Source organism: Somniosus microcephalus, chromosome 6 (assembly GCF_052327205.1).
Source record: "Somniosus microcephalus isolate GS21.2 chromosome 6, FLI_Smic_1.0, whole genome shotgun sequence".
In the NCBI taxonomy this organism is placed as follows: domain Eukaryota; kingdom Metazoa; phylum Chordata; class Chondrichthyes; order Squaliformes; family Somniosidae; genus Somniosus; species Somniosus microcephalus.
Genome location: NC_140992.1, coordinates 244,750,836 through 244,764,721, shown reverse-complemented (window position 1 = coordinate 244,764,721; position 13,886 = coordinate 244,750,836).

The following is a 13,886-nucleotide window of genomic DNA, read 5'->3' as shown; positions in this document are numbered from 1 at the left end:
ATTTCTAATGTTGTCGTTTCATGATTTCAGCTTGGCGCTCAATACAGTCTCCCTCAGAAAGTGGCGACACCCGGACCTGCCCCGGTACTGTTATTGTAATAGAAGTGTCAACAGAAGTGAAAACTTTTCATTTTGTGACATGGGAGAAAATTGCAGGGCTCTGGAGAAAGAGCGGGGAGCGGGAATAATTGGAGAGCTCTTTCAAAGAGCCGCCACAGGCAGGGTGGGCCGAATGGCCTCTTTCTGTGCTGTCAAATTCTAAGATTCTATGATATGATGAATCTTTCGAAGAATACCCTCTACTCTCTAACTAGCTTACGATTTCGTTTTTTTTAAAGATTCTGGAGACTTTCTTCCGGCTCCAAATCAAGAAAGATATTGCACACTTTGTTCACATCTTTGGCCAGTGTTCCCCATCAGACGCTCACAGGCACCTTACCTGGATGTCCAGTCAGTGCGATGGAGTGCCCGGTTATCGCCAGCAGTCTGATGCGAGTGTAAAGCGGGCACGACCCATGCCTCGGTGCTACCCGACGGTGACTTCAAATGATTGCAGATCTCCGTCTTTCAGGCGGAACCTTCGGCTCTCCTCCAGTGACATTCTTTCTGACGCAAGTCAGCATCATGATGCGCAGCCTGTTGTCCATATGATAGATCGTCCTCCCACCAGAGAGGACACCTGGGCTTCAAGGCATGCCATATGCAGAGACACAGCACACTTCCGGCGATACCATTTGAGGCAGCCTTCCACCGACCTCCCTGAAAATAAATAAAGAATCAAATAGTTGACCCGGGCAGGTGGGCGGCATTGCGAGAATCTGAAACTACTGGACATAGACCTTCGAATTCCTAGTCCCAGCCCCCTGCCTTGGTCGCCCTCAGTGATAGCTGCATCTTCTTGAAGTACTCGACCACTCAACAGTGGCCAAGTAAATCCAGTTTAACACAAAACATCTCAAATGGGTGGTGCAACCAATGGCTCTCATTTGTAAAGTACGATCTCTGCTGACAATACAATACTGTGCAACCAAGTCAGCCGAATCACGTGGCTCACCGACCAAGCAGAAATGTCCCGTTAAAAGCCCTATTATTAAAAGAAAAAAAAAAGAAAGACTTGCATTTATATAGCTCCTTTCACGACCACCGAGGTGGCAAACCACTTTACAGCTGATGGACTACTTTTTGAAGTGTAGTCACTGTTGTAATGTAGGAAACGTGGTAGCCAATTTGCACACAGCAAGCTCCCACAAACAGATTGAATCCTGGATGAGAGTGTTGTCCTATGAGGAGAGATTGAGTGGAATGGGTCTATACTCTCTGGAGTTTAGAAGAATGAGAGGTGAGCTCATTGAAACATATAAGATTCTGGGGGGGATTGACAGGGTAGATGCTGAGAGATTGTATCCCCTGGCTGGAGAGTCTAGAATTAGGGGACATAGTCTCATAGGATTGTGAATCTTTGGAATTCTCTGCCCCAAAGGGCTGTGGGTGCTCAGTCATTGAGTAAATTCAAGGCTGAGAGAGAGAGATTTCTGGACTCCAGTGGAATCAAGGGTTATGGGGATCGGGCAGGAAAGTGGAGTTGAGGTCGAAGATCAGCTATGATCTTATTGAATGGCGGAGCAGGCTCGAAGGGCCGTATGGCCGACTCCTGCTCCTAATTCCTATGTTCTTATGCTCTTAACTCCCCTGGTCTTCTTCGAAATAGTGCCATGGGATCTTTTACGGGGCCTCGGTTTAGCGTCTCAGCCTAGATTTTTTACAGGTATATCCAGGTTCTATATTTTCTTAACATTTGCTTCAATCCTTCACTCCATTGATTTTGATATTTACTTCATTAACATTTGAGGCAAATTTTCAACAAACCCTGGAGAACTTGTCTTCATAGGCACTGGGCTAAGATTAAGTGCTGCAGCCTTTCTTGTAACAGATGATAATATTGTCAGCTCCGCTTTCTCCAGAACATTTGGGATTTAAATATGGCAGAAAACCAGTAAACTATAGAAATGATTGAAATAGATGGACTCCTGATTTAAAAGAGGAGAGGAATGAGAACTAGGCATCAAGTTATCAGGGACCTAAAACAATGTATGTGAGCCCTGAACAGGGCTTAACATTCAGGAAGCCTCCCGTGTAATTGATGGTTCTCATTCCTACTATATTATTCAAATTCACCTCATTGGAATCATTTTCCTTTCAAGTGTTAGCTTGCATTGAACTTTCTTCCCCATTCTATAGATCAGTTTTGACTTGTAATACCTTTCTGCTACCTTAGGCTGCACCATTTAAAAATCCTTTGTTGTTCTTCGCTGCCACCATTGCCCTGCCCTGAAACGTTATGGATTGCCATGACACCAAAGCCATCTCATCTTTCAGCTACAATACTGTGATGCTTTCTGTTAGAAACTAGGGGTGCCTAAAAATGCATATGGCTCCATGAATAATACTGTTTTTAAATGATAAGTTTCGTTTTCCTGGAAAGCTTGCATTAGAATTTGAGACAATCTTTTTAATCAGTTAGATTAGGTGAACCATAAACATTCCACATGGGGGCCATAGGATGGCCCTGCCAGGCTAGTTATCTACAGAAAATGCTGGAAAAACTCAGCAGGCCAGGCAACATCCGTGGAGGGAAATTAGAGTCGACGTTTTGGGTCTAACCCTTTTTCAAAACTCTTTTTGAAAAAGGGTTAGACCCGAAACATCGACTCTAATTTCTCTCCACGGATGTTGCCTGGCCTGCTGAGTTTTTCCAGCATTTTCTGTTGTTATTTCGGATTTCCAGCATCTGCAGTATTTTGCTATCAGGCTAGTTATCTGTTGTTTGTAAGTTAGGGTTTTGACTTTGTTAATGTATCTTTAATTTGGCCAGTGAAGGCCCAACCTATATTTCTTCCATTATTACTAATAACCATATTATAATCTCTACAGATAGAATTTGGTGTTTGTTTAGCAGAACTGCTTGCGAAGATAATGAAAAGTTAATTAGGAAAAGACATAGAATGAAAGGAATTTGAGGAGACTAAGGTATCCATCTTAGAATGGGCCATTTGCTAGATGAACGTGAGATAGCGACTGGCTAATGTGCAACAGCTCTGGCTGGGGCCATGATTAAGAGGGACAGGGCCGGGCCTTGTACTTGCTGGGTTAAGGAGGATACAGTCAAGAGAGATAAGACGAATTCCAATGGAGGAACCTACAAAATGTAAAAACAAGAAAGATAAATTGGATGAAGTAATGAGACCCTCTTTTGGGGAGGGCTTTCATCCAAGAACCAAGACAAAGAACTTGAGCTGTCATTGGTTGATGAAGTTTTAGAGGAACCTCTATAGGTTAAATGGTCTTGTCAATAACTTGGCCTCAGGCCCACCACTAAAATGAGAATAAAAGTGATACCCCAAGGGCTTGCCCAGAGACGGTGGAGGGGAGAGCCGAACAGAAGTTGCAAAGAGAGGTTGGGCTGGTCGAACGCTCTTTTGAGAGTGATCCCATGCTCACCATCGGAGGTTCTAGAGAGAGAAAGAGAGAAAGAGAGAGAAGCCGGAAGCCAGAGAACTGTACACGTATGCCAGCCGTCTGTCTGATCGAGTCCGGTACCAGCTGCTTGTCCCGGTCGTATGTTTTTGCTGTATTACTAGTGTGTTATAGTCCATCCGAAACTCTGATTAAACACAAGCTACCCACCATGTTGGTTTGCACTCGATCCTGTTTACCAGAGATACGTGAATCTCTACACTTCTTCCCCACTTACAGCAACATTTACATTAAACATGCAGCATGTGTCACTGAACTGCAACAAGTGACTGGATTCCAGATCTTATTGAATTTTGTGAGAAGGGTTTACATATAATTCACAAGTAAGAAACACGGTATTAATAATAACTGGAAGCTGATTTCCTGATCAGCACAATTTCAGTGATAAGGAAAATTGAAATTCCTGTTAAAGAAACATAATCTTAATTTTAAACTGTTCATGAAATTGTTTCATTTTTAAATGCATGACGCATGAAACATATAAAATTATGGCAGGCCTGGACAGGCTGAATTCAGAGAGAATGTTTCCAATGGCCGGGGAGCACAGAACCAGGGGCCACAGTCTAAAAATAGCGGGCAAATCATTTAAAACAGAGATGAGGAAGAATTTCTTCACTCAAAGAGTGGTGAGCCTGTGGAATTCCCTGCCACAGAGGGCTGTGAAGGCTAATTCAATAAATATTTTCAAGAGAGAATTGGATATATTTCTGATGGCTAAGGGGATTAAGGGTTACGGAGAAAAGGCGGGGACGGGGTACTGAACTGGTAAGATCAGCCATGATCTCATTGAATGGCGGAGCAGGCTCGAAGGGCCGAATGGCCTACTCCTGTTCCTATCTCTATGTATCTGTGTCATTTGTGCATGAAGTGATTTTTCTCTAAGCAAAAAAAGCCTAATCACTTTTTAATTAAGATAGACATGTTTACTTAATGTTAAAATTCAAAATTCTCCCTGATAATAGTTTGTAGTACATATAAAAATGTGATGGCAATCTTCAAATGAGGCAAGAACATATTGAATTTCATAAACATTGATCACAGTAAGAACAGATCATCCACTGAATGTTCAAAGAATTCATAAGAGGTGCTAATCTCTTTCTATAAGTATATAATTATATTTCCTGTAACACTGTACCACACTCATAGCACAAGTTCTCCTTATCAGGCAGTTTATCCAGTCAATGAGAATAATAACATTTCCGCTAAAGTCAACAGACATAATTTAATAAAGTTATCTGTGTTAGAGTCTCTTGGGGTTTCTCAATACACACACACACACTTAAGAAGCTAGAAGAATAAGATCAAAAGCTAATTATAATATTCTGTCTTGGGTAAACCAAGCCAAAATGAGCATCAACATAAAATAGCTTCTTCTGCAAACGACCTTATAAGCCAGCTTAGCAATGTCCATAACTGCTCACTTCCAAACTAGTTCCTCTGTTGATCGCTTTCCAAGGCTCCCTCTCATTTCAATGCACATGCCATAGTTAAGATCTGCTTCCTAAAACATCAAATTGGTTGCTATCTCATCAAGAAAAATAAATATAATTTAATATTCCAGTCATAAGTGTAGAAAGAAAGAACATGCATTTGTCTACTTTCTGTAATTCCTGTTGAACAAATATATTCCCATGGACTAATGAATTTGATTGTGTTTAGTAATATGATTTCTAAAGAGAAGTTTGAGGATACGCAGGTATTATCCTTTGAAGTTACCTTGGTATTGGCATTCTGAGTTTCAAGAGAAAATAAGGTAAGTTTGCCATTTTTGCATCTGATGTTACCTCTGAAATATGTCATGTGTGTAGGATAACCCTATAATTTTAGTGTCTGAGTGGCTTATTGAATCTGAGCAGCTATTCATAAGATGAAATGGAGTAGTTAAGTAACAAACTAGAATCATAGACTGGTTACAACACTGAAGGAGCCCGTGCCGGCTCTCTGCAAGAGCACTTCAGCTAGTCCCACTCCCCCGCCCTTACCCACAGCCCTGCAAATTTTTTTCATTCAGGTACTTATCCAATTCCCTTTTGAAAGTCATGATTGAATCTGCCTCAACCACCCTTTCAGGCAGTGCATTCTAGATCCTAACCACTCGCTGCGTAAAAAAGCTTTTCCTCATGTCGCCTTTGGTCCTTCCGCCAATCACCTTAAATCTGTGATCTTTGTTTCTCGACCATTTTGTCAATAGGAATAGTTTCTCTCTATCTACTCTGTCTAGACCCATCATGATTTTGAACACCTCTATCAAATCTCCTCTCAACCTTCTCTGCTCTAAGAAGAACAACCCCAGCTTCTCCAGTCTATCCACTAACTGAAGTCCTTCATCCCTGGAACCATTCTTGTAAATCTTTTCTGCACCCTCTCTAAGGCCTTCACATCCTTCCTAAAGTGCAGTGCCCAGAATTGGACACAATACTCCAGTTGAGGCCAAACCAATGTTTTATAAACGTTCATCATAACTTCCTTGCTTTTGTACTCTGTGCCTCTATTTATAAAGCCCAGGATCCCGTATGCTTTTTTAACTGCTTTCTCAAACTGCCCTGCCACCTTCAATGATTTGAGAACATATACCCCCAGGTCGCTCTGTTCATGCACCCCCTTTAGGATTGCACCCTTCAGTTTATATTTCCTCTCCTCGTTCTTCCTACCAAAATGTATCAGTTCACACTTTTCTGCATTAAATTTCATCTGCCATGTGTCCGCCCATTCTACCAGCCTGTCTATGTCCTCTTGAAGTCTATCACTATTGTAGTGTATGTGCTTTAAGTCAGAACTACTTTTTACAGCTCCTGTATACTGTAGTACCAGCAGTAACCACACCGGTATATAAGCTGTGCGCCTGCCTCTGTACCCAAGTCTAGAGATTGCCCTCCTCCAGTAAAGACCTGTTATTTGTTTATGTATAGCATCCGTGTAATTATTTATCCACTGAACCACGGATCTAACAGTGGCGACGAGTGTTGATGCGAATCTACCTGCAACATTAAACAAAAAAAACAACAAATAGTCGAGTCCAGGAACACGGGCGTCGACCGCGAGCAACCGCCCAGCAGTCAGGCAGAGATCCAACTTCACTGGGGAGGCTGTGGAGAGCCGGGCTGGGTTCCCCAGCCACAACGAGCAGTAAGAGACCGACGACAGGTCCAGAGCAGACCCTTCCCGAGCAGCGGCGGCTGGAGCCGACCGACGACAGAGAGAGAGAGCCGGGCAGCGTCGACGGGGTAAGAAAAAGGGTGAAGAGAGCAGGGCGCAGCCGGGGGTTGATCACCGAGCGGCGTCGAGGAAAAATACTGCAAAACCGGAGAGAGAGAGGGTAAGAAACAGCCGGGTTCTAGACTGAGCGGTGTCGACAAATATCAAGAGAAGAACACGCAGAGCACAGCCAGGGATCACGGGCTGATCAGGGTCCGCGGGGCGAAGCAAAGGGAGACGCCATTGTGCCGCGGAGAAGCAGGGAGAGCGCGGGAGACGCCATTGAGCTGCGGAGAAGCAGGGAGAGCGCGGGAGGTGCCATTGAGCCGCGGAGAAGGAGGAAGAGCGTGGGAGACGCCATTTTGCAAAGCCGCAGCGGAGAAGACGGGCAAGCGCGGGAAGGAAGGAAAGTGCAGGAGACGCCATTTTGTGCCAGCGGAGAAGAAGGGGAAGCGCGGGAGGCGCCATTGGTGATAGTTAACGCACAACCAAGGATGCCGAAGAGTGGCAGTATCTCTACGTTCGACAATGAAGTCGAAGATTGGGCGACATATGTGGAATGTATTGAGGTGTACTGCAGGGCGAATGAAGTGCCAGATGCTAATAAAGCACTGGTTCTGTTAAATTCCATGGGTGCAAAAACTTATGGGTTACTGCGAAATCTAATAACCCCAGAGAAGCCGGTAAATAAGAATTTTGAAAGCATAGTAGAAATCCTACAGGACCACTTAAACCCCACACCGCTGCTGATAGCAGACCGATTTAAGTTCCATAAAAGGAACCAACACAAAGATGAAAGCAATGCTGAGTACCTAACGGAACTGCGCAAGCTATCAAAATACTGCCAGTTTGGAGCGGGACTAGCAGACACGTTAAGGGACAAGTTTGTGTGTGGGCTACAAAGTGAAGGAACCCAGAAACGGCTTCTATCAGAAAAGGACCTTACGCTGGACAAAGCTTTCAGTATGGTAGTATCACACGAAGCAGCCGCAAGGGGCGCTGCAGAGATACAACAGAGACCGCAAGAATATGGCACCAACAAAATGACCTATGGAACAGGGAAGTGCTATCGCTGCGGCAGAACAACACATGACCAGAAAGATTGTTGGTTCAAGGACCAAGTGTGCAGACAGTGTGGGAAAGCAGGACACATAGCAAGAGTCTGCAGGTCTGGGAAGAAAACCAACAGTAAGAAATCTCCATAGGAGAAGTACAAAAAGGTACACCAGGTGATGGACAGTGGTTCAGACGAACAGAAAAGTGACACAGACTCCGGAAGCAAGGAACTGGGTTGTCTGAAACTACATAATGTAACCAAAATGGAAGATCACCAGACTATCTGGGTTACACTCAAGATAGACGGAGTCCAAGTGGAAATGGAATTGGACACAGGGTCAGCTCTAACAGTCATAAATCAAAGAGACTACAAGCGGCTATTTTCACACATACCCTTGAAAGCTACAGAGATTGTCTTGAAGACGTATACGGGGCAAAAAGTCTACCCCAAAGGAAAAATAAGGGTGAAAGTGACATATAAAGGTCAGGAAATACCTAAAATGGATATATATGTATTGCCAAATGGAGGACCACCACTGCTAGGATGTGAATGGATCCGGAAGATACATTTAGATTGGCATTCCATACAGGCATTGAAGGTGGAGGCCAAAAAGGATGACAACGTCACACCTGGACGACTGTCAAAAATGCTAACTGACGCAAAAGAAGTGTTCCAGGAGGGATTAGGAACACTAAAAGGAATAACAGCAACAATTAAAATAGAGGATAATGCAAGCCCAAAGTTTCTGAAGGCCAGACCAGTGCCTTATGTGATCAGACCAGCGGTTGAAGCAGAGCTGGAAGGGTTGGAACGTTCAGGCGTACTGTCCAAAGTGGACTGGAGCGAGTGGGCTACACCCATCGTTCCTGTAATGAAGAGGTCGTTGAGTAATACGCCTGGGGAACCAAAGAAGGTCCGCATCTGTGGGGATTTTAAGGTGACAGTGAACCCAGTCCTTCACACGGTGCAATATCTGCTTCCACGAATTGAGGATATTTTCGCCTCGCTATCTGGTGGTAAACGCTTCACAAAAATTGATCTAGCCCAGGCGTACTTGCAAATGGAGGTAGAAGAAGCTTCGAAACATTACCTTACGATCAACACCCATAAAGGTCTCTATCAATACAACCGGCTGGTGTTTGGAGTAGCCTCGGCTCCGGCTATCTGGCAAAGGGCGATGGATCAGGTCCTGCAAGGGATTCCAAGGACCCAGTGTTATTTGGACGACATCTTGGTCACGGGCGAAAATTACAGTGATCACCTCGCTAACTTGGAGAAGGTGCTCGCCAGATTAAAGGAATATGGGCTACAAGCTAATCACCACAAGTGCAAGTTTTTCCAGAAACAGATCTCGTATTGCGGCCACGTCATCGATGAAGAGGGGTTACATAAGTCCCCTGACAAGATAGAGGCAGTAGTCAAGGCTCCAGCACCGGAAAATGTGTCAAACTGAGGTCGTTCCTCAGGCTGGTAAACTATTACCACAAGTTCTTACCAAATTTGTCTACGGTATTACACCCGCTGAACACCCTACTGCAAACAGGGGTACCATGGAAGTGGGATGATGAACGTAGACGAGCTTTCCAGAAGTGTAAAGAATTGATCACATCAAAAGAGGTGTTGGCCCATTTCAACCCAGCACTACCAATTCGTTTGGCATGTGATGCATCACCCTACGGCATTGGAGCGGTGCTGTCGCACAAATTACCGGACGGTTTGGAGAGGCCAGTAGCCTTTGCGTCTCGGTCACTAACCTCAGCCGAGCGCAACTACGCCCAGATTGACAGGGAGGCCCTCAGCCTAGTATGGGGAGTAAAAAAATTCAACCACTATCTGCATGGACAGAAGTTCACCTTGCTGACTGACCACCAACCACTAAGAAGGGCGTGCCAGTAATGACTGCACAGCGGTTACAAAGATGGTCCCTGTTTCTAGGGGCGAATCAATATGAAATAGAATATAAAGGCACGAGACAGCATGGGAACGCTGATGGGCTATCGCGCCTGCCACTGCCTACTGTGGAGGAAGCACCAGCAGTGGACCCTATCGAGATATTTTATTCGTCGATAATTGAACGATTGCCAGTAACAAACGCGGATATAGAGAAGGAGACCCACAATGATCCGACGCTGTCACGGGTATATGAATTGACGGTGAGGGGATGGCCAACACATGGCGACTCACTGTTGCCAGCATTCTCATCCAGAAGAGAACAGCTGTCAGTATACCAGGGGACAGTGATGTGTGGATCCAGAGTGGTGATTCCACCCAAGTTAAGGGAGAGAGTGCTAAATGAGCTACATGAAGGTCATCTGGGGGGAGTGAAAATGAAAAGCCTAGCTAGGGCTTATGTGTGGTGGCCGGGAATCGATCAACAAATCGAAGACCTAACTAAGAGCTGCTTAGGATGCCAGAAGGTCCAAAATGCACCACCACATGCCCCTCTACACCCATGGGAGTGGCCCTCCTCTCCATGGCAACGGGTGCACATTGATTTCGCTGGTCCATTCATGGACTCAATGTTCTTAATAGCAGTGGATGCTCATTCAAAGTGGCCTGAGGTGATAAAGGTGTCTTCAACCACTACAGAGAAAACGATTGCAGTCCTACGGACCATATTTGCCAGAAACGGGTTGCCAGAGCAGATCTGCTCTGATAATGGACCACAGTTTGTGTCTGATGAGTTCCAAAAATTCATGAAAAGGAATCTGCCCCGTATCATCCAGCCACCAATGGATTGGCTGAGAGGTTCGTACAAACCTTTAAGAAGGCGATAAAGGCCATGTGCGATGAGGAAATTCCACTACAGCATAAGATGGACAATTTCTTATTAGCCTACCGAAACGCGACACATGCAGTTACCAACCAGACCCCGGCCATGATGTTCTTTAACCGAAGGTTGAGATCTCGTCTGGACTTGCTCAGACCAAATGTGCGAAGAAATGTTGAGGACAAACAATTCCAGCACATCAACGAGAAGCCGACAAGGAGCTTCAATGTAGGGCAACCAGTCTTGGCCCGGGACTATCGAACAGAGAAGTGGCAACCCGGAACAATATGTACAAGGCAGGGGCCATTAATGTACACAGTGGATGTCGGGGAGAACATTGTGAGATGCCACGTCGATCAGATCTTAGCATCACAGGAATGCATCAACCCCATGTCTCGAGTACCTGGGGATGAACCCGACATACTTCAGACCCAGTAGCAGTGGAACCTGTGGTGTATGTAACCTGTTCCACCTTAAGAGAACTACCTTAAGAGATGTACTACTTTCTCTTGGCTGCTGTATACTGTAATACCGGTGGTGACCACACCGGTATATAAGTGTTGTGTAGGGATTTGCTGGGCAGTTCAGCCCTGACCTCCGAATAGTAAAGACCTGTTAAAAGTTATTCTTGTTGTCTGTGTCCAGTGATTGATCATAAGCATAACTGGGACACACAGACTCAACAGTGGCGACGAGTCCGATCTTACCCTGCGGCAGTTTTACATCCAAGGCAGCTTCGTCCTCAGAACGGGCGTCGAGAAGAGGCATCCGCCCTCATCATCCTGCTGAGCACCATCGCACGGGAGGCATCGAGAACCCGGGTTAAAAAGAAAAATTCTGACCACGAAGCCCTCCATCAGCGACAGGCAGTGATCATCCCTTCTACCACGGTGGTGGGTAAGCCGATCAGTGACACGAGCAGAAAGTCGGCCGCGTTGGCTGTGGAGTAGGGGAGGGAAAACGGAGGAATAAGGGCGGAGAACTCGACCACGGCCGGTAGAAAGGGCCGGGCTGCAATCGAGGCCGACAAGCGCAGCGACTGGGGCAGCTTAAGGCACGAGAGCCGCGGAGAATTCAAATGCAGCCAGTGTAAAGGACCGGGCTGCAAGCGGGGCTGCGAGGCAAGCAGCGTCGGGGAATTGAGAACTGCTGGGGAGGCGAGAACGGTAGCAGCACGGCAATCGCCATTGCAGCCAGCGGGGGAAGAAGGCAAACGCGGGTATCCACCATTGTAGTCGGCGGGGGAAGAAGACGAGCGCGGGAAAGACCGCCAAGCGCGGGAAGCCGCCATTTTAGTAGGCGGGGGAAGAAGACAAGCGCGGGAAGCCGCCATTTTGAGAAAAAGAAAAATTTAAAAACTTGCAAGGATGCCTAAACATGGGAACATTAATACCTTTGATAGCGATATCGAAGATTGGACCACGTATGTAGAGCGCATGGAAGTTTATTGTAAAGCAAATAAGGTACCAGATGATGAGAAAGCACTAACCTTATTAAGCTCAATGGGTGCGAAGACATACGGGCTATTGAAGCACCTTCTATCACCAAATAAACCGGCGGATCAGACTTTCGCGAATGTTGTTACTGTCCTGAAAAATCATTTAAACCCCACGCCGCTGATGATAGCGGAACTATTTAAATTTTACAGAAGAATGCAGCTGAAAGACGAAAGCAACGCTGAATTTTTAATTGAACTGCGTAAGCTATCGAAGTACTGTCAGTTTGGAACAGGACTAGCAGATGCGCTGAGAGATAAATTTGTGTGTGGATTGTTAAAAGAAGGAACACAAAAGCGACTGCTTGAGGAGAATGATCTTACGCTTGATAAAGCTGTCACTATTGCAGCATCGCAAGAAGCCGCAGCGAGAGGCACGGCGGAAATGCAGCTACGGTCACCGGAACTCAGCACCAATCAAATGGTCTTGGGTACAGTAAAATGTTATCGTTGTGGAAAGACAACGCACGATCAGAACCAGTGCTGGTTCAAAAATCAGGAATGCAGAAAATGTGGCAGGCTTGGTCACATAGCTAAAGTATGCCGGTCAGGAAAGAAGACCAGCAACAAAAAGTCACCGCAGGAAAAGTACAGAAAGGTACACAAGGTGACAGAGAACAGTTCGAACGAACAGAAGTCAGATTCAGACTCCAGCAGTAGTGAACTGGGTAGTCTAAGAGTACACAATGTTGGTAAGGAAGCAGACCTCCAAACAATTTGGGTCACACTTCAGATAGCAGGAGTCCAAGTGAAGATGGAATTGGACACTGGATCGGCATTGACGGTCATGAATAAGCAAGATTACAAAAGGTTATTCCCACATATTCCCCTACGGGATACGGAGATTGTATTGAAAACATACACGGGGCAAAGAGTATACCCCATCGGGAAGATAGAGGTAAAGGTGGTCCACAAGGGCAAAGAAAGCCGAGGAATGGACTTATATGTGCTACCTGAGGGAGGTCCACCACTACTGGGACGGGAGTGGATTAGGAAAATAAATATGGACTGGCATTCCTTAAAAGCACTAACGGTAGATTCCGGTAAAAAAGATGTCAAACCTAAACGATTGTCCAGAATATTGGACGATGCTAAAGAGGTGTTCCAACAGGGACTGGGAACACTGAGAGGAATTACGGCAAACATCAAGGTTGAAGAACATGCAAACCTGAAATTTTTCAAAGCCAGACCGGTACCTTATGCGATACGACCTGCTGTGGAAGCTGAGCTGGAAGGGCTAGAACGTTCAGGAGTACTGTCTAAGGTAGACTGGAGTGAGTGGGCTACGCCCATTGTTCCCGTCATGAAGCGTTCATCGAGCAACAAGCCGGGGGAACCGGGGAAGGTTCGCATCTGTGGAGATTTCAAGATCACTGTTAATCCGGTGCTTCACACGGTGCAGTATCCGCTTCCGCGGATTGAGGATATCTTCGCTTCGTTGTCTGGCGGGAAACACTTCACCAAGATAGACCTGGCGCAGGCGTACTTACAGATGGAAGTTGAGGAAGAGTCATGCCAGTATCTCACGATCAACACGCATAGAGGCTTGTACCGGTATAATAGACTGGTTTTTGGAGTGGCATCGGCTCCAGCAATTTGGCAGAGGGCCATGGAGCAGGTATTACAGGGAATTCCAGGCACACAATGTTACCTGGACGATATTCTGATTACAGGAGATGATGACGAGGAACACCTTGCAAATTTGGAACTGGTGCTCACCAGATTGAAAGAATATGGACTTCGAGTTAATCGCCAGAAATGTGAGTTCTTTCAGAAGCGGATCTCGTACTGTGGTCATGTCATTGACCAGGAGGGGCTTCATAAGTCTCCTGACA